This window comes from Pagrus pagrus (genome assembly GCF_965226575.1).
Source record: "Pagrus pagrus genome assembly, chromosome: 13".
Taxonomy (NCBI): Eukaryota; Metazoa; Chordata; class Actinopteri; order Spariformes; family Sparidae; genus Pagrus; species Pagrus pagrus.
Window position 1 is genome coordinate 13700124 of NC_140197.1, and position 19355 is coordinate 13719478.

Genomic DNA, 19355 nt, shown 5'->3' on the forward strand with positions numbered 1-19355 from the left:
CTAGTTGGAAGTTTCCTGGAAATGCATTAAAGAAATGACCTGCTGTTTATGAACAGCAGAATATTATCATTAAATCACGTTGGGGAAACTTTTCAATCAATTCTGAGGTAATTATTGTGGTAATTTGTGGGTAATTTCAATTTCAATTTCAATGTCTTACCATCACATTTTCTTGACTATGCTAAAACACAAGGTGTGCATTCACAGGTCAACGAGGTGACCTTCATGTAAACCACTACAGAGCACATCGGATCTAGTTGACAGTCATATTAATCCCCTACCTAATCTCAGTGTTACATGGTGGAGTTTGAGTGTTGTTGTATGACACTGGATTATCTTTCCATCACAGATGTTTCATTTAATTAGGCTCACAACACCTCCAGAAGGCTCAACAGTCATTTCTGCCTTCCCAGAGCAAGCCTGCTCCACACCCACTCAGAGTGAAAAATACAGCTACGGACGCCTCCAAACTATTGCTCTATACCTTCTGTGGGCTTACAGCTACAGATAACTATTTCCTACATATGTTTATTTCAATACAGTGCTCAAAAAAGCAGAAGGTGCAATGCAAAACTGAAGGTTGATTTCCTGTATGTGTTTAAGTCCTTTGCAGAGGCTAATTTGTATGATTCAAAACTGTACTAGTATGAAATTGTGACTGGTTATTCGATCCAAAATGATTATTCATAAAGGGATGGGGTTTCACACGATTCTGTCCCACATGAGACCAAAAAATCAATGAATAACATCCATGAAAATGAAATGTCATACAAGATTCAGTTTTAATAGCTGCAGAAAGTCCAGCCCGTTGGTCAGTATTTTACCTGATGAATTCCAACTACATTGTATTAAATGTTTAAAAGCTCAGTCCAAGGTTATTGAGAGACGTTATGAATTTTATTGAAAGAGGCAGTGCTGCGAAGGGTTTTCAGGCACTCAGTTTAAAATTTGCTTTGTTCACTTCATTTGTTTCATGTCCTTAAGTACAGGGATGATATTTCAGTCGCCCTGACACCCTCCGGTAAACGCTGTCCTGCTCCCGACAGGGCTAATGGCTGCACTTTCATTTGTGCTAATCCACCAGCGGGCTCATGAATTAGAAAAAGGACAGACGTGTCTGAAAGAAGAGTGAGTTTGGCAGAAACCTGCACTCTTGAACCTTTGAAGCCAACCGAATCCCAAACTGAACAGCTGTATCTTCCCTCTTTTCGCTGGAGGCAGCAATCCACGTCTCTTCATCAGGCAGCAGGGTGGAATGTTTTCACCCGATGGGTTTTTGGTTCAAGTCAATCCCATGAGAGCAAACATCTGCTCCGCTGAAGTGTCCTTGAGCAAGACATTGCGCCCGCACCAGCTTCATGGATGGATGCTGCTGTGCAGCTGCAGTGTGATCAATACCACGATAGTCATTACTATTCATGAGGATTCATTAAGGTTCATGTCCCTGCTGTGGCCTTTGCCCTGTCAGAAGATGACGGAGGATATGTATTTGTTACCAGAGGTCATGCACAGTCTAGTGGCCCATCAAGTGCAGCTGTTCTCTGCAGGCACTGGCTCTGCCCCCATCTGCAAAATCACATTACTGCCTGTATTACTTTCATAAAGCATTATAATTTCCTTCTTGGACCAAATGCCTACAGTGTGTTACCAGTGGTGACAAAATATTTTGTACATGCCATCATTTGGTTTGATTTCAAGCAGGTTTCCTTCTCTTGCAATAAACTGTTCTCTTCTGTGCACTTCGAAACCAAGTCTTTGTGCTGCAGGATGAAATGCAACAGCCACTATGCATTATAAATCAACCTTTATCCAACAAACCTGAACTGTGTACCGGTTTGAGGAGTGGAGGGGCCGAGAGAGCAGGAGTGCAGTGCTGCATTTAGAGCAGTAGATGGCAGTTTGTGTCGCTGTTTCTTTGGAGAGGAGGAGGGAAGCACTGCAGTGAGGGAGGAAAGAGTGACTACAGTGCATCAGAGGGGGGGACAAAAAAAAGCCCTCTGAATCAAAGTCCCCAGCGGAGCAGAAACACTGGCGTGGTCAAAATCAAAGGGCTTCTTCAAGGTCGGCTGTCCGACCAGAATGATTGAGACAAAAAAAACAAAAAAAAAACAGAATGAGTGTGTGTGTGTGTGTGTGAGTTTTTCAGTAAGGGAGAATCAGTGAGAGACAAAGATAGCGATCTAGACAGACAAACTGGCAGCCCGAAAGGCAAACAGCTCATCAGCTTGACTGACAAATCAACAGTGGGCCATCCGGCGGGACAGGGGGCCGAGTCAACCTGACAACCAGGTAGGCAGAGACAAGGGACAGAGGAAGATAAAGGGTGCAGGACAGGAGGGAAGGGTTTAGCCTCTCCATATCTTCAGGGTTGCTGGACAAAATCGTCACTAAGGACAGATCTGTACAACCTTTCTTAAGCGTCCTAGACACTCAACACATACAGTACAACTTATAGAACAAATCTGCATGAGTTAAAGATGATATAATCAATATTTTTATACAACCGATGGGTCAACTACTTTTAGTTAGCAACCAGCAGAGATTAATCAGCTTCAATTCACCTTCTTTTATCTCATTGTGTCTATTTTCCGGAGCACAAACTCTGCTTTCATCAACAGTTTCCAGCTGCAGCAAACAGTCAAAAGCAATTAGCGGGTGAACTTGGTGGAGTACACTCAGCTGAAGAGCCAGATATTTCCCTCACAAGAAACAGAGCTGAAAGGAGAGCGAATATTGGATCAAGGGGCCAGAAACACGACTCTGAATGAATGCTAATGTTGCCCCATGCCCGCTGGATGTCCAAACACACAACCGCCTGCTAACACATTTGCCGATACAACTTCGTAAGTTGTCTTTCCGTCCGTCTCCACTGCTCCCAAGCTGCCAGAAAGTAAAAGATAAAAAATTAATGCAGCCTTTAAGGGCCTATTTGTGAGATTTTGAGATTAACATGACATCAAACAAATACTTGCTATATAGAGCCATGCTGGAGTAATGGCATCCTGACCAGAACACAAAGTCTCACTTTCTATATGTGTGTGTTCTTTGTTTTGGGGCCCAGGCTGGCTGTGTGTGCATGTTAGTGCAGGTGAGTTGAGTGTTACAAGCTGCTAAAGGGCTCCAACTTGACTCTGAGCTGGTTTTTCTTCTCAAGTTGGCATTTACATAATGTTACAGGCTAGAGAGGGCATGATAGCTAGTTAGCTGTTACCAATATTATGATTTTTTCTGGAAATGTTGCAATCACAAGATTCACTAGTCGCTTAATGTTGTCTATAGCACCTTTAAAGGGGGGAGTGAGATCACCTAGTATTGCAGATCCATAAAGTTGGGGCCCACAAGAAAGAAAGAATAAGGCCGAAATATATTGTAAATTTGAGTCCATAGTATGGCTGTAGTTCCAAAAACACTCAATCCTACAATTCCCATAATGCAACTGGATGGCATCTTTCATTAGGACCCCTCGTCCCCACTTTCAGTTTGCAACAACAACTTTCTGGTAAAATTTGTAACCCTCAGCCTCCAGAGTTTGAAACTAATAGCCCTGGTGTGTGGTTTGGGTTTATGGTTTAGTTATTGTTCCCTTTCTTTTTATAAGGTTCATCCTTATGTGTCATGTTGTGTTACTTCCTGCCCGTTGTCTTGTTTTCCCTCCCTTGTGATTGTGATCACTTCCTGTGTATTTAAGTCCTTGTCTTCCCCTCTCTCTTTATCAGCTCGTCTGTTATGTTCTCCCCCACCTTAGCCATGTTCCTTGTGTTCTCCATGTTCCCAGTGTTCCTGCCTCTCTTCCCAGAGCTTCTTTGGTTTGTACTATATTTAGTTTTTGTGTTTCCGTAGTTCTTTTGTTCTCCAATTTTGCCCCAGCCTGCTTCTTGTGTTTTTTGGTGCCTACCTTTTTTATTTCCAGCACTTTGACCTTTGTTGGAGTTCGGACTTACGACTTCAGCTTTGGGTTAAAAAAGCTTGCCTGCCTTTCTGTCTGTGTCTTTTGCATGTGGGTCCCACATTTTTGGATGTAACTATTCCTTTAATGTAAACCAACTGACCCCATGATGCTCACAAGGTAAAACACACCAAACTGCATACTGTACATCAAGCTATGGACCAATCGCACTGCACTGTGTGCCTACGTGTGTGTGTGTGTTTGTGTGTGTGTGTGTTCTCTCTGTTCTTTATAGCCTACTTTCCACCATCTAGGTCACACCATGTACAGTTCCTCACCCATAACCTCCGTCTGCTGCAGTGTGTAAGAATAGCATTAAGGTGTGTGCGAGGTACAAGCTGCGTTCACCGTGACCACCTATTTACACTCCCTGTCCTGTCCCCAAATAAAAGACATGATACTGACTCTGTAGCCCTCCCTCTTCCCTCGATTCCCTCCTTCCCATCTGCGCTGACTTCTCTTTTCTCTGTGCCGTGTGCCTTCCTGTCCTTCGCTCCATCACTCACTCTCTCTGTGTGTGTGTGACGGAGAGTGAGAAAAAGATACAGACAGGCGAGGACGCGGTGAAAGAGAGAGCAGAAATCGGAGGCGATGGAGAAAAAGTCTGAGATGCATTGAACATGAAATTAAACGAGACCCGTGCACAAACCCACGGAGAAGAACCTCTCTCAAAATGAGTGTTTCTTTTCTGCTGGGAGCTGGTTGTCTTTTTATTTGCTTCAGATTCTATTAATCTCTTTATTTCTCTCTGTGCGTCTCCTTCTCAAGACCTTTCACGAGTGTGTCAATCTCTCTCTCTGTCTTCTCACATCTTCTCCGTATCAGTGTCTCTCTTTCTCTCAGCTGCTCATGATAAATCCATCGCATTTCTTCGATTTCAGATGTGGCGAGGCGAGCTGAGGCCCCGCGTGTCATGCATTAAACGCACCAATCAGTACCCCCTTCAGGGCCTGAGGATGATCTGCTATTGGGCCACGGAGAGAATAATGTTTAAACATTAGCTAGTGGCTGTCGATCATGCATGTGATTGAATGTACCGAGCCAAATTGCTTGTGTAGCAGAAAGTGTGCTCGCGTACGGCTGGCAAACCCAAACTCATCCTGGTTGAAGGCTGTAACTGAAGCAATAAGCTGTTGTATTTACAAGGATGTGCACTCATCCGTAATGGTGTTGCAAAAGCTGGATTTAGACAAATGGGTGTTGATCCTGGAGCAGCGGCACACAATACCCAGGTGGCAGCTTTTCAGAAGAGAACTGCGTGAAATGCATCTCTTGGGACGCCTCAAACAGGTTCCCTAGGGAGTGCTGTATGTTGCTGTTTGAGTGAGACTTTTAGGGGAATTTGGTTCTTTGTTCTTGAAAGTAAAAGTATAGATTTTTCTACAGCAGCAGCTCAAACATGTTATTTATTGTTTGCACGGAAATTTCAAGGTGTAAAAAGTAGTTTAAAAGTAAAAAAAACAAGAAAGAGGCACATGACTACATTTAATAGTGAATTGTCATTTTCATTATGAGCTTTAGAGGTGCTGGTTAGCTTTGGTCAGGGCCAAGCTAGTTATTTCCCCTTATCGTTCTCCTGAGCTGTGCTGCACCAGCTGGTTGTAGCCTTATATCGAGCGCAAAATGTCAAGCTATTGATTTGACAGGGAAATGAATGTAAGTGCAGTGTCGCATTGTCATGCAGATAAGTAAGTGACAATAGGAGCCTGTGTTTGTCTCCAGCAGGTGGGAATGTGTGTAACCGTTCGAACCACTTTGATTTAGAAAGTCAGAAAAAAATGACACGCTGTGTGGAAAGGCAGCGCTAGATTTATATCTAAATGGATTTGCTGAGAATGACGTGCTTTACCGAAAGTGGTGGTTGATTCTGATGTAAATTCTGCTTTGTCTGAAAATGACTTTGACAGAACTTTGTGCACACGCAGCTCCACGGGAGATGAAGCGCCGTTTACCTCCGAGCTCAGCTGCCCTGGGGATACACTGTCACTGCCCATATTGAGACTATTTTTCTCCCCTGCTGTCGATAGCATCTACCACATGGCAAAATAACTCATCGAAAAGTCTGACCTTGGGTGCAGAGGTAAACACCTGGGAGTGCTTTGCCAGGAATCTGGCAGAGAAATGTGGTTTTTACTGCAGGTTTCAGAAGAAAGACAGAAAATAACTGTTTTTCTAACTTATATTGTGCTGTTCACCTTCTCTACTCAACTGCTTTTTAGCTACGTGTAGATGTGTGTGTGTGTGTGTTGCTGTATTTGTAGTGACAGATTTGCTATGTGACCATGGAGCAGTGAGTCTGTGACCGCTTTACCGACAGTGACCTGTTGAAGTGTGTGTTTGTTTGTGTGTGTTTTCTGTGTCCAAGGTGAAATGAGATGATGGCTGATGGCAGGTAGAGTGCTGACAAAACAAATGTTTCACCTTTCCCTTCTTTGCTCTGCCCACTGTGTCTCTCGCCCCTGTTGCATCAGTGTCCTTCTTTATACAAAGTGTATGCAAGCTGGTAAAATAACACACACATACACGAGAGCACATTGAGATTATCTGATGCTGAAAGTCCAGAAAGGTAACACACAATGCCACATCATCGGTTTGAGAATTTACCCTTCCTAAGTCCTCACCATTTTTGCTCCCAACCATACTGGAGGAACCTCCATTGACTTTCCTTTTTTTCAAACTAAGTTTGACAACATGAATTATCATTAGCCAGAAAAGATCTGGATGAACCTTGGTCAACTATCCCGTTTCCTGTTAAACTTAACACTTCCTGCGGTTGACCTCACCATCAGCTGAACATCCACCAAAAGCCATAAAGGTCACATTACGATGTCAAGTCACATCTTAAACATGCCACAATCTTCGTAGACACTTAGGTTAGCTAATGTTAGCAAAACCCTACCCAACTAGCTAGTTAATGTTACATCAACAGGAGTTAGCCGTAATGTCGGATCACCAGCATCAGCCAGGTTTGTTCTCTGCTCTCTCAAGGCTACTCTCGCTTTCGTTGAGACCAGAGTGGCTTGGCCTCAATTCGCGTTCTTTAGCCATGTTCACAAATCTTAAAGGCACTCTACATAACAATTCATAGAAATGCACATGTATTAATCACTTTATTGGTCACATGTGAGCAGATTCTTAACAAGACTTGAAAAATGAGACCTTCCCCGTGTCTCTCGGTTGCTTATACAAGCCTGTGGACAATTTGCTGAAGTTGCTCAATGCTGCTGGACTTTGGATTTCTTTGTGAAGAACTTGGGTCAGATTTTACGTGAAAGATCAAGGAGTCCGCTGACATGAACTAACAACCAGCTTCCAGCTGAACACAAATGTTCCACAGAACCACTTTAAAAATCAAGCTTGTCCCACCTTGCAATAGTAATTAAGGGGTGCTGGACTCTGAGTCGGCCAGTTTAGAAAAGGTATAATAAAAAAGATTCTTGTCAACATTCATATGAATGAAGCGAAACAGAATTTATTTTGATATGTTGCTGCTGAGGCGCCGGTATTTGTTAAATACAGAGCATTCGCACATGATAAAAATGTGTGTGTAGATTCCTCAGTAGTGTGAACAGGCAGTCCAAGTTCCCCTAATTGGAGAGAAAAAGACAGATATTCATGACAACGACCGTCTATCTACAGTCTCTATTTTTCCTGACTCTCTTCCTTCCTCTCCTCCTCTTCCCATCTCCCTCTATCTGTCCGATAAGAGCAGATGACATGATTTCATGCTCGGCTGTTGGAAGATATTCTCATAATTACGGCTGTAAGAAATGAGGGGCTAACAGATTCCTCCTCTCCCCTCGTCTCTCGCTTCCTCCCTCTATCTGCTCGCACAAAATTAATTATACGACAAAGATGGCGATTAGTTGGTTGTTAAACAGCATTTCATGCATAAACAGAAAGGTAAGCGGTAGGCTGAGTTTTGGTAGGCACTGAGTCGAATCGCTGTTTATGGTAACATGGATCTTTTTTCTGGTACGTTTTGACACCGTTCCTTCATCAGACTGATTTTAACCAGATTTTTTTAACTTGGCTAACTTGGGGGATAACTTGGAGGTTGAAATATGACCTGCCATGCTTACCACAGTTGACTTGTTCATAACATGTTCATAGAAATTATAGTTAAAACCAGAAAATAAACGGAAATCATCCTTTAATCTCACATTTTCTGTCACTTTCTCTGTTTTCTTCCTCCAATGATACTCCACTGGCTATAAATTTTAATTTTATCTACTTGCGCCCATCTCTCTCTCTCGCTGTCTCACACACACACACACACACACACACACACACACACACACACACACTTCCCCTCACTGTTTCTGCCTCTGCAACTTTCGCTCACTCATCTTCTCCCTCCCATCCTCTCCTTCCCCGGGTCACTCCATTAACCAGAGGGTCACTTTTCCAGCTGGTTAGCCCAGGCCAGATTTCCATCAGGTAGCTGACGTACGAGACTGTCCCGCCATCTGTGTGTGTGTGTGTGTGTGTGTGTGTGTGTGTGTGTGTGTGTGTGTGTGTGTGTGTGTGCGTGTGTGTGACAGGTTCATTTGTCAGTTTTACTCCGGTCTTGTCCTCCGGTGTGATGTTGTAATGACCCGAGGCGGCCCAGACAGAAGAATGACATTTAACACTTCACCCCCCTACCACACGCACACACACGTTAATTTTGCTTGGCTAGTTTTTACTGACATCCATAGCGAGACTTCTAAGTTAGCCAGCCAAAGGGGTGCAGTCAGTTTAATTTAATGTCATTCATTTAATCAGGATTGGCTCATTATAATCCATGTTAAACTGAGCGAGCTAGCATGTGTTTATGAGCCCCTTCACAAACTGCTTGTTTGTATTTCTACACAACAGGTGTGTGTAAATAATATATTAAAATTGTATATAGAAACCAAATCAATACTTCATAACCCTTCTGCTGCAGGATTCATACAGCTACCTCAGGCTGATGTTTTCACAATTCATGCTGCTGAGTAAACCATCTTAAGGCATCAGTTACAAACACACACAGTTGGAATATTTACTTCACATCTTCAACCAGTGAAACAATACATTACAGACTTAGAAAACTTTTTTTTTTGTTTCTCTGGCCGTGTCTGTGGTACAGTGCAGCCCGTGTGATCCTGCCCATATTCAACCTCTATGTTACTTTGCTTCCTCTCATTTACCTTCATTTAATTAAGTTCAATTTGCTCCTGAAAGGAGGTGGAGCACCATATACATCAGCACTAATATCAACCGTCCTCTCTCTCTCATCTGTCTTTCTTTCACTCTATCCATCTTTCCTCCCCTCCTTTCATCCATCCCGTTTTAGATGGAAATAAGTTCACCCGCAAGCAGAACAAGAGTGATTATTATTATTAATGACTCCATGCGCCAGTATGTGTTTGCAGGAGTGCGTGAGTTGGTGGAAGGAAACAGTCCAGTAAAAGACAGAGAACACACAGAAACCTCCCTGAAATGGAAAGTCATTTCTGCCGTTTCACAACATAATTAGAAGTCTGAAATGAGAGTTTCTGAAAAAGAATATTCTATTAGATGTTGGTGTTTTGTTACATTAAAGGATTTTTGTTGAAAGCACCTCAGATCAGAGAGGGACTGGAGTCTGGGACTTGGACTCGAGTCAAACTTACTGTAAGTCCCCACACACAGGGACTTGAGACTTGACTTAGATTTGTACTAAAAGACCTGAGACTCAACTTGGATTAGCAATCTGGGACTTGTGAATATCCCTTGTTTGAAGTGTGGTAGCTGACTGTCGATAACGTTAGCGTCTACGTTTGGTTAGCGAACAAGTTTAGCTCAGCATAATAAGCTATCTAACGTTAGCTTGCCGTTGGCTGAATATTTTGTTGAGTGTTTGCTTGCCGCACTTGTTCACATACTCCTGGCTTTGACTGTAAAAATGGTCAGGTAATTTAATAGTCCACGTTCTGCTGACGCCATATGCTGGCTAAGTAGTTAAGTAGGACCTCAATACTTGCTCTACATTGTAGCTGAATGTTCATGTCACGAGACAAAATACAGTAAAAGGAAAGCTTTCATTGTGTGTTTTTTCATCTTGAAATGCAATAAGCTGATAGGTGATCCTAAAAGAGTAATAGCTTATAGATAAAAGAGTGATAATAACACAGTACAAGTTTTTAATTCCTCAGAGATACATTGTTCTGAGCAGACCGGATGGCATACAGCAAATGATAGAACGCTCATTACTGCCTTGAGACTTGAGCTTGACTTGGACTTGCAATAAAAAGGCCTGCGAGCATCTCTACCTCATATCTTGAAGGTTTGCACTGTGCTACAATTACATAGGGCATGCCAAAGTCAGGATGCATGAATTCTTCCATAACTATTACATTATTTCATGCAGAGATCAATGACATCAGTGCCTAAACCTAACCGAGTAGTTTTAGTGGCCAAACTGCGACTATTAGACAAAAGCCTGGTATGTGTGTGGCTGCTAGGCTGCAATGGTTACGTTGTTTTGGGAGATGCTGACTATTGACATATTCAGTTGTTTAGGTATAAGGATGCATTGATCAGAAACACAACTGCTCAAACTTTGTAGATAAACTCAGACATAACTTTCTTGTAGAATCAATATGACCAACTTTTTATGATGGTGGCAAGAGATCCTTCTTCTGTCTTGTCGTCCCTAAATCATCAACGAGTGTGATGACGGCACCAAGATGTGAAGTGTCCCAGTGCAGCTTTAATATGAAACTTATCAGCAGTTATTATCTGGCTCTGCAAAAGCATGAGGTACAGCAGTAGCTGAGAGGCTCTATAAAGAAAGCAATCTAGTGACCAAAATGTTATCTCGCAGCAGCTGGGAGACCGTGGGTGTGGAGGTGAATGACGAAAGGTGCTGAATATCCCTTTAGGCAACGAAGTTCACCGTCGTGACCCAGGTGTGAGTGTGCGTAGCTGTGATGAAGGGCGCCGCTAGAGAAGAAAATACGTACGCATGCACGTCAGAAATAAAAATTCAATATACAGCTGCAGATGGCTGTTTGGTTTTAACTGATTGATTAAATTTGATTAGCAACTTACCACAAAAAGAGAGAGAGGGAGAGAGAGAGAGAGAGAGAGAGAGAGAGAGGAACTGTGCTCAATAAATATTGTTCCAGGAGTGAAGTCATCTGACATTTAAGAATCAGCCAGCCATGGCAGAGTGGAGTGTGTGTGTGTGTGTGTGTGTGTGTGTGTGTGTGTGTGTGTGTTCGTGTTTGTGGGCAGACAGGAGAGCCCAGAGGGCACGCAGCTCAGACAGAGTCATTATTTAGTGACACACAGATGACGGGGTGGCCTTAACAGGGACTACACGAGCATGTACACACACACAGGCATGTAGGCACACAGAACACACTTACCTATAAGGCCTGAGGTAGCAGGATTTTAACGAATAACATCAGCTGTCGTTACCTGTTGCTACTCTCTCCTTCCCTCCGCTCGTGAAAGAGCACAGGCACGGCTAAATCAAAGCTAATCAATGACGTCATATATTTTTAAATTCAGTATTTCACAATTTTTGTCATTAACACTTCTGAGCTGTCTTTTCTTACCTTCCTTATATTCCAAACACACCAAAGACATTTGTGTTTTCACTGAATCTCTACAGCAATATTATGCAGATAACAGGCCCCTGACCCGAATATCAGATGACACCCTTACAAGTTTTAGATGCGATGTGCAATCTAAATTAATAATATGATTTATTTAGCTTAATAATTCACGCACAAAATATGCAGACTTGTAGATAGCACAGCAATGTGTATCAATAAGAAAACATTAAAAACAGTAATAAGCCTCTCCAAGATCACTTTTCTTTACTTTCCCTTCGTCTGGAAAAAGATTAATAAGTAAATAAATGCACCCCATTAGGAGAACACCTTTTCACTCAATCTAATTGTTGGCAGTTTGTGGCTTATTAGCATAACTGACATTATCCACGAGTTACCTCTCTTATTGGCTGCTTTTATGAGCTTGCTTCATGAGCATGCCGTAATTAATAACCGCACTTTACAAGATGTGAATGTAATTCAGTCCTGAACTGGAGGAATTGATTCTGCAAAGAAAGGGCTTGTTTGAGCTGTGCTATAGTGTGGTTATAATGGTAAAACAAGTGTAGGCTGTGATTATGTGTACAAAGATGATTGGCATTCAGTCGCGTTGGCGAAATAGGAGGGATAAGTGTGTTCAGCCAAACACTGTTAAACACAACTTAATTAATGTTGTTGTTTTCTCACAGTTAAGTATAATCAAATCAGCATCAGATTTTTCATGGTTGTAGAAGTTTAATATCAATCAATCATACACATAAAAAGTCACTGCCATATGAAGACACTTTATTTAAGGAATTAGAAATCACAATTACAACAGATTAATGTCAATGACACCATTTAAAGTCAATTTGGTAACACTTTTTGGGGCTTTCGTCCAGTTGAAAAGGGGGGAGCATATCAACAGAGTAACCGTTAACTGCTGCTCAGTATGCACCTTGCTGTAGCTATCTATGGCTTTAACTACTAGCTGCCGTTAGATAGATAGCATAGTTAGCCATGCAACTGGTGGCCCTAAGCAATTGGGGATGCTGATGTTTACACCTCCCAGTGAACTTGGTAGGATTGGGACTGAACACAGCCTTTGAGTCAATAAAGGTCAGTCTGACGACAGGGGTAGGACTCTGGCGATGACGACGAGGCTGCAGGTAGCCAGGACAAGAGAGGCGTGAAGCGGGAGATGAATGAGAAAGATAATCAGGCATCACCAACAGGGAAAAGCAACGTGTTGTGCGGTGAATTATGGACTTAATTTGATCATACCACAGGTGGTGATTGTTGGAAGAGTGTAAAGAAAAACCAAGATCGTTTTGTTTATGTTGAGTTTGAATGAAGTCTTTTTTATCAGATCATAACAGTTCATCTTAGGTTGGTACATCAAAACCGCCATTTTTTATTTTCAGAGTAAATTTCCAAATGAATAAATATCCTTACGTAGATATTACATGTTGCACCTTTAACTGACAGTAATATACTGATATCATTTTTTGATTGGCATAAAAGTAAACATTTGACAGTGAATATTTCATTTTACATATTTATTTCCTACATTTCTTTCTTTGTCATTGACTCTGGAAAAAAGTTTATACACACATAAAGCTATTGCATTATGGGATTCGCTGTTTCCCTTTGCAGTAGAAAGACTAAAAGTTGGGTGAAGAGCTTAATTTGAGTAAAAATAGATGCACACGAGAACATATCCAGAGAGTGCAGCTGTGTAAAGAGGGATTTGCATGGGTTGTCCACACAGGAAACTGCTGCAACGCTCAGATCTGTGTGTTTTCAAGAGATTTTGGAACATATTAGTGAAGGAGTCTTATCCTTAGTTTGACTCTATGACCTAACCCTGGGAGAAACTGCACGGTAAAATGGCAAACACAAACACACACACACGTGCACACATGCAAACAAACAGACATGGCTGGAGGCAGCGGTTGATGAACACCACTCTGTGATCGTAAGCCAAAGGGGTAGGAGGGAGAAAGAGGGAGGGAGATAGAAGCCCAGAGAGTCAGCACAGCTAAAATTACAGCCCTGTCACACCAAATCAGTGCCGATGACCGTGTGTATGTGCGTGCGCTCGTACACAGCGGAGAGAGGGAGTGCTGTGTTCGGCTCTGCCTAAAGACATCGGGAGGAAGTAAACAAAACAAACATGCATATATACCCACATGCATACTGTACACACTCTCATGGTGCTCACGATGATGCTGTGCAGTCAATAGAGATTACGTGATGGGAGGATCAGAGCAGGGGCAGAGTCAATCAGAGTGTCTGGGCCTCTATTATCTACTAAACACACACACAAACACACACTACAGTCGATTCACTCATAATCCAATCAGGCCCAAATGTAAATTTTTAAATTGCTGTTTATTCACTAAAGAGTATTTACCCTCAAGTATTTCTTAACAGAAGTGGTGTGGCAAGAGCACTCTGGATGCAAAGAGGAAGCTGGACTCGCTCTCACTCCATCGTTGTCTCTTCAAACAAACCTGAGCATTTGAAACAAGAATATATGTGTACACACACGCACACACACTTTGAGCTAATGTGGCTATGGCGATGCCATATGCTGGAACAGGTGGTTGCTCTCACAGTGTCTCTAACTGAATTTCCTAGTTAGGATCAAACAATGGCTCTCTCCTCACAGTTCAAAATTGCGCTAACTGGGAACCGTTGCTCTGTTTTCTATTTATGTTGTCAGCCAACAGAACAAGCCTTTAAATTTGTCAAACCAAATGGTATTTCTAAATGAATTCGGCATCACATAACGCAGCGGTATACTGTATATATAGCTGCTCCTCCATTTTGAAAATAGAGAGCTGAACATCTGTTGTCTTAAAACATAAAAACAGTCCCCCATTCTGTCTGTCATCCATCAGCTTGTATCCTTAATGAGTGTGTTTTTCTATGTTTAATCTCAGTCTTGCTGCCCTGCAATAGCAATTAGAAAATTATCAGAAGCTCTCTAGAGGCAGTTTCACAAAGTTAAATCAGATATTTACTTCTGAGTATCATATGTAAATTTACAATGGCTCTTAATTGCAGAAAAACATTAGCATCCATTGCAAAAGGATTCTTATTCATAAACACTTAAAAATGCTGATTATTTGGGGCAAAGTGGCTCATTTGTATTTCAGGCAAATGTGTGAAACATAGAGCAGACATACACACTGATCAGCCACAACTTGAAACCACTGACAGGAGAAGTGAATAACATTTATCATATCTCATTGCAATGCAATGTTCTGCTTGAGAACCTTGGGTCCTGGCATTCATGTGGATGCCACTTGACGATATCACCCACCCAAACACAGTTGCAGACCACGTACACCCCCTTCAGGCAACAGCACTCCCTGATGGCAGTGGCCTCACAAGATGGAAAATGGATGCTGCAACACCACAAAAACTGCTCAGAAACAGCCTGAGCAACCTGACATGAGCTCAATGTGTCGACCTGGCCTCCTAATTCCCCAGACCTCAATCTAATCCAGCATCCGTGGGACTTGCCAGAACAAGTCCGATTCATGGAGGCCCCCACAGCACTGAGAGGATCCTTCACCAATGCCCTGGTGACAGACACCCCCAGAGGTCCTGGCAGGGTGATGGAGTTTCGTTGGCGGAGACACAGCATCACTTTTGGTGTCCCCCTCAGGAAATGCTCTTTAGAAAATTCATGTAGTTTTCCCCTCCAAAGTTGATATTAGATATTAGTTATACTTGAAATAGCCCACAAATTTCTCCATTTGCACCTTTTAAACACCAACCATGTTGCCAGCTATAACTCATGCTGCATTGTTTTCAACACGTCACCTAAGGAAAAACCACATGAAGTAATTTGTCCAATCAGTTGACCATCTAGTTGAATACATGACTCTAACGGTTTAGTGACAGTCTCTAGGATTTCCCTTGAAAGAAGTGGACTGTGGACACTCAAGATTGATCAGAATCTAAAATCACCCACCATGACTGAGAACGAACTTGAGTCAATAAAGGTTTCGATAGCAAACAGCTACACTGCTGGAATGCCCTTGAGCAAGAAATTAAGAATGCAAATAGCTTCATGTGGGTGCTGGTCAACATTTGTCCCTGAACTGTGCTCATTATGGAAGAAGAGCAGAAAGTCAAAATAGCGCAATAGAATTAAAACTATACCGTCTTTCTTGTGTAAGTGTGGTTATGTGTGTGTGTGTCTGGTATGTGTGTGATGACATTGATGAATGAGCCCAACATCAGAGCAATCTGCTACCACGGCTCTATAAAGCAACCACAAATCACTTCAGGAAACATGTTTTTGAAGAGGGCCTCAAATGTCAGATGTTGTCTTTTGTGAATGTATCTGTGCATAAATCAGTGCGGATTGGCTTGTTTATGTGCGTGTGTGTGTTTATGTGGATACGACTTACACAGTATTCCTATACTGCGTCTGTTGACTAGTGTATCTAAAAGAAGTGACGGATTAGTCTCTCCAGACAGTGGTTTACAAGCATCAACTATTCACTCTTTTCAGCTTTGATGAATGCAATTCACCTCAGTTGAACTCCTCCTGCTGAAATATGCATTTAGATCCTTCTTTTAGTCAACGTTTAAAACTACAATGCCAAGCTTATCGCAGCATGAAACCACTGGAAGTCACTGAAGCCTGAATATATTTTTTGTGACAACAAAAGAAATGAAAATATAAACTTGCTCCTGAATAAATATTTGTTTGATTTGTGAAATTTATTGCAGCCAACTTGTTGTCAAGGGCCTCAATGGATAGCAATGTTGGTCAGTTGGTTGGTGGGTTCTTCCACCGTGTTGGTCCTGACTGAAATGTCACAACTACTCGATGGATTGCGTTGAACTTGTGTGCAGTCACTCATGGTCCCCAGAGGACGAATCCCTCTGATGTTGGCGATTCATTGACTTTTCCTCCATTTGCCAAGTCTTGCCAACCATTGTATTGATTGCCTTGAAATTTGATACACACATTCATGTCTTTCAGATGACAAATTCCAATAGATGATCAAGTTTCATTTCAACATTAAAACCAATAGGTAAATATTGTGTGGGTCCCTGCCCTGTTGGGTTTGGACGCAGGACCTCTGTGGCTATCCCATGGTGTCTGGCACTGGGACATTGGCAGCAGACCCTTTGGGTTCTGCCAGTTGTGGTGTGGGAGCTCCTTGGATCAGACTTGTTCTGGCATTTCCCACGAATGCTTGATCGGATAGGGATTTGGGGAATTTGGTGGCCAGGTTGATGCCTCATTGTCAAATTCCTCAGGCAGGTTTTGTAGCGTGGCTGCGGACATTGTCCTGCTAAAGGGGCTGTTGCCATCGCCAATCTTTAGGTGGGTGGTAGAAGTCAGACTACTGTAATTTCCACATGAATGCCAAGACCCAATGTTCTTCCAGCAGAACTTTGCGTTGTTATGAGATGATCAATGCTGTTCAATTCACCTGTCAGTGGTTCTAATGTTGTGATTGATCAGCATTTAAAGCTGGTATTAGTAAGATATTAATACTGATGCTTTGGGTTTTCCAGCTCGTCAACTGATGCCTACTGATGCCTTCAGATTGTACGTCAGGTCGGCCGTCATCCAAAAGTATTGGTATTCGATGAATTGGGAATGAGATTTAAAACTCAACTGTCTCACTAACAGGAGCTTTAATGATCAAACTGATCAAACTACCAATCAAATTAACTATTTTGCTTTACATTACACAAAACTTTTGTTTTAATAATTTGCTTGGAATCATTCATTTGTAAAACTGCATTTTGTTGAACAATACATCAAGATGATCATTACATTTCCTTACAAATCCAACAAAATCCCTGGACTGTGTGCATTTATGTATGTATGTGTGTGTGTCTGTGTGTGTGTGTGTGTGTGTGTGTGTGTGTGTGTGTGTGTGTGTGTCTATGTGGTAAATAAGGTCCAGTTTGACAGTTACCTTTGCTGTGTGCTGAAGGGCAAAAGCCCGGCGTCGCTCGGCCCCATGGGAAATATTCCTGTTCTAAACCTGGAAACAGAGTGGAGATTGTTCTTTTCATCTCTCTTTCTTTCGCTCCCTGTTTTCCCCTCTCCTCTGTCCCTCTTTTAACAATCTCTCCCCGGCTTTCCTCCACTCTCTAACTCTCTCTCATCTCTCTCATAGCACCTGTAATTCCTGCTTTCTCCCCTAATCAGATCCTAATAGGAGAAAGCTTGCAGACGTCAGCACTAGTTAATTAACGCTCTTTTCCTCCTGCCTCTCGCTGTCTCTCTCAATCTCTAACTCTCTTACACACAGTGGCACACGGTATTATTTCATAGCCAGAGTAAGTTGTGAGAAGGCCCATTACAATCTCTTATGCAGTCATACAGTGGTATCTGAAGTATAGAGTTGAGTACTGGGCGGCCAGTAAACTGTGGGTCAGTAATGTGGACACAACATTAAATTCTGGAGCTTTGCTTTCATGGGAAGATACGTTAACCTTTTGTAGTTTGCTAGGCAGGTCATTTCATTTTGCGTATCAGCTGGATTTTTCATCCATCCATTTTCTGAGCAGGGTTGCCTGGCAGCAACCTCAGCAAGGTGTAGTCCAGACATCCCTCCCTGAGCAAAGTTATCCAGATCCTCTTGGGGGATAGCGAGGTGTTCCCATGCCGGATGAGATAATCTCTCCAGTCTCCCTGGCGTGTTCTGGGTCAACCCTAGTGTCTCCTCCCAGTTGGCCAGCCTTCAAAGGAAGGCGTCCAGGAGTTGGCCGAACCAACTTAACTGGTTCTTTTCAACACGAAGAAGCGGCGGCTCTACTCCTCACCCTCCTATCAGCAGCTTGTATCTGCAATCTTATTCTTTCCATCACTTCCAAAAGCATAGGTGGCATTACTGCTGATGCTGCCCCAGTCTGCTTGTCGAAGTCACACAGTTAACGATTGGCAAAGTGCAACTTTTCAATTTAAAGTTTTTAAACATCGATATAGGTTTATACACCGATAAACCTAGAAGTGATCTAGGCAACTTTTGTTCATAGAAACTTTCATGTCGTTTTGTAACCCTGTGTTGTATATTGCCTGATAAATTACCATGATTCCCTTGATAACCTTGAAAATCATTATAGAATGATTGGGCTGATGCAGGCCCTGCTGTGTTTGATAAACTGATGAAGAATGGTTGTGATTAGCAGTTCGCTGTGCATGCAGAGCCTGCATGTCACTCACAAGCAACAAACTCCCATGTATTCAGGAACCCTTAAATGTGACTAATGTTATATCAGACAGACTCTCTTGTAGATTAGTCTGCAAGTTTTCTTTTTGTATCAAGCAGCAAAAAAGTTATAGCATGACATTAGCCTCACTAATGACTGTCCATGTCCTGTGACTATGCGCACATGCGCCCTTGTATTGTAGTACAGAGAGTCCTGTTCCCTTTGCAGGCAGTCCAGGAAGTTGCAATGCAGAAAAGTTGCAGTGATTGGACAAAACATTCATGGTCGTACATAATTCACAGGGATTGGAGATTGCAACATCGCAAAGATCTGGAGGGCCCGCCTTTGGTTTTCCTTTGTAAGAATCATCCATCTGTCGATTTCAAACTTCAAACAAATAGGAGGCAGCACGTCACAGGGTGCCAACTGGCGCTAACTTCCGATAACGGAGCTGCTGTGAGCTAGTTAGCTCAGTTAGCAGTGCAGCTGCTGTAGCTGTCTTAATGCTGACTCAAGCCTTGCTGGACTGGAAACTCGGAACACCAGGGGAGTGTTTGTATTTTTACCACAAGCACAGGACTTTTGGACTACCGGAAGGAGGTTTTCAGGCAAGAGGCTGTGGGGGAGCCAATTAGCCAGTTAGCATGCTAACTTTGGAC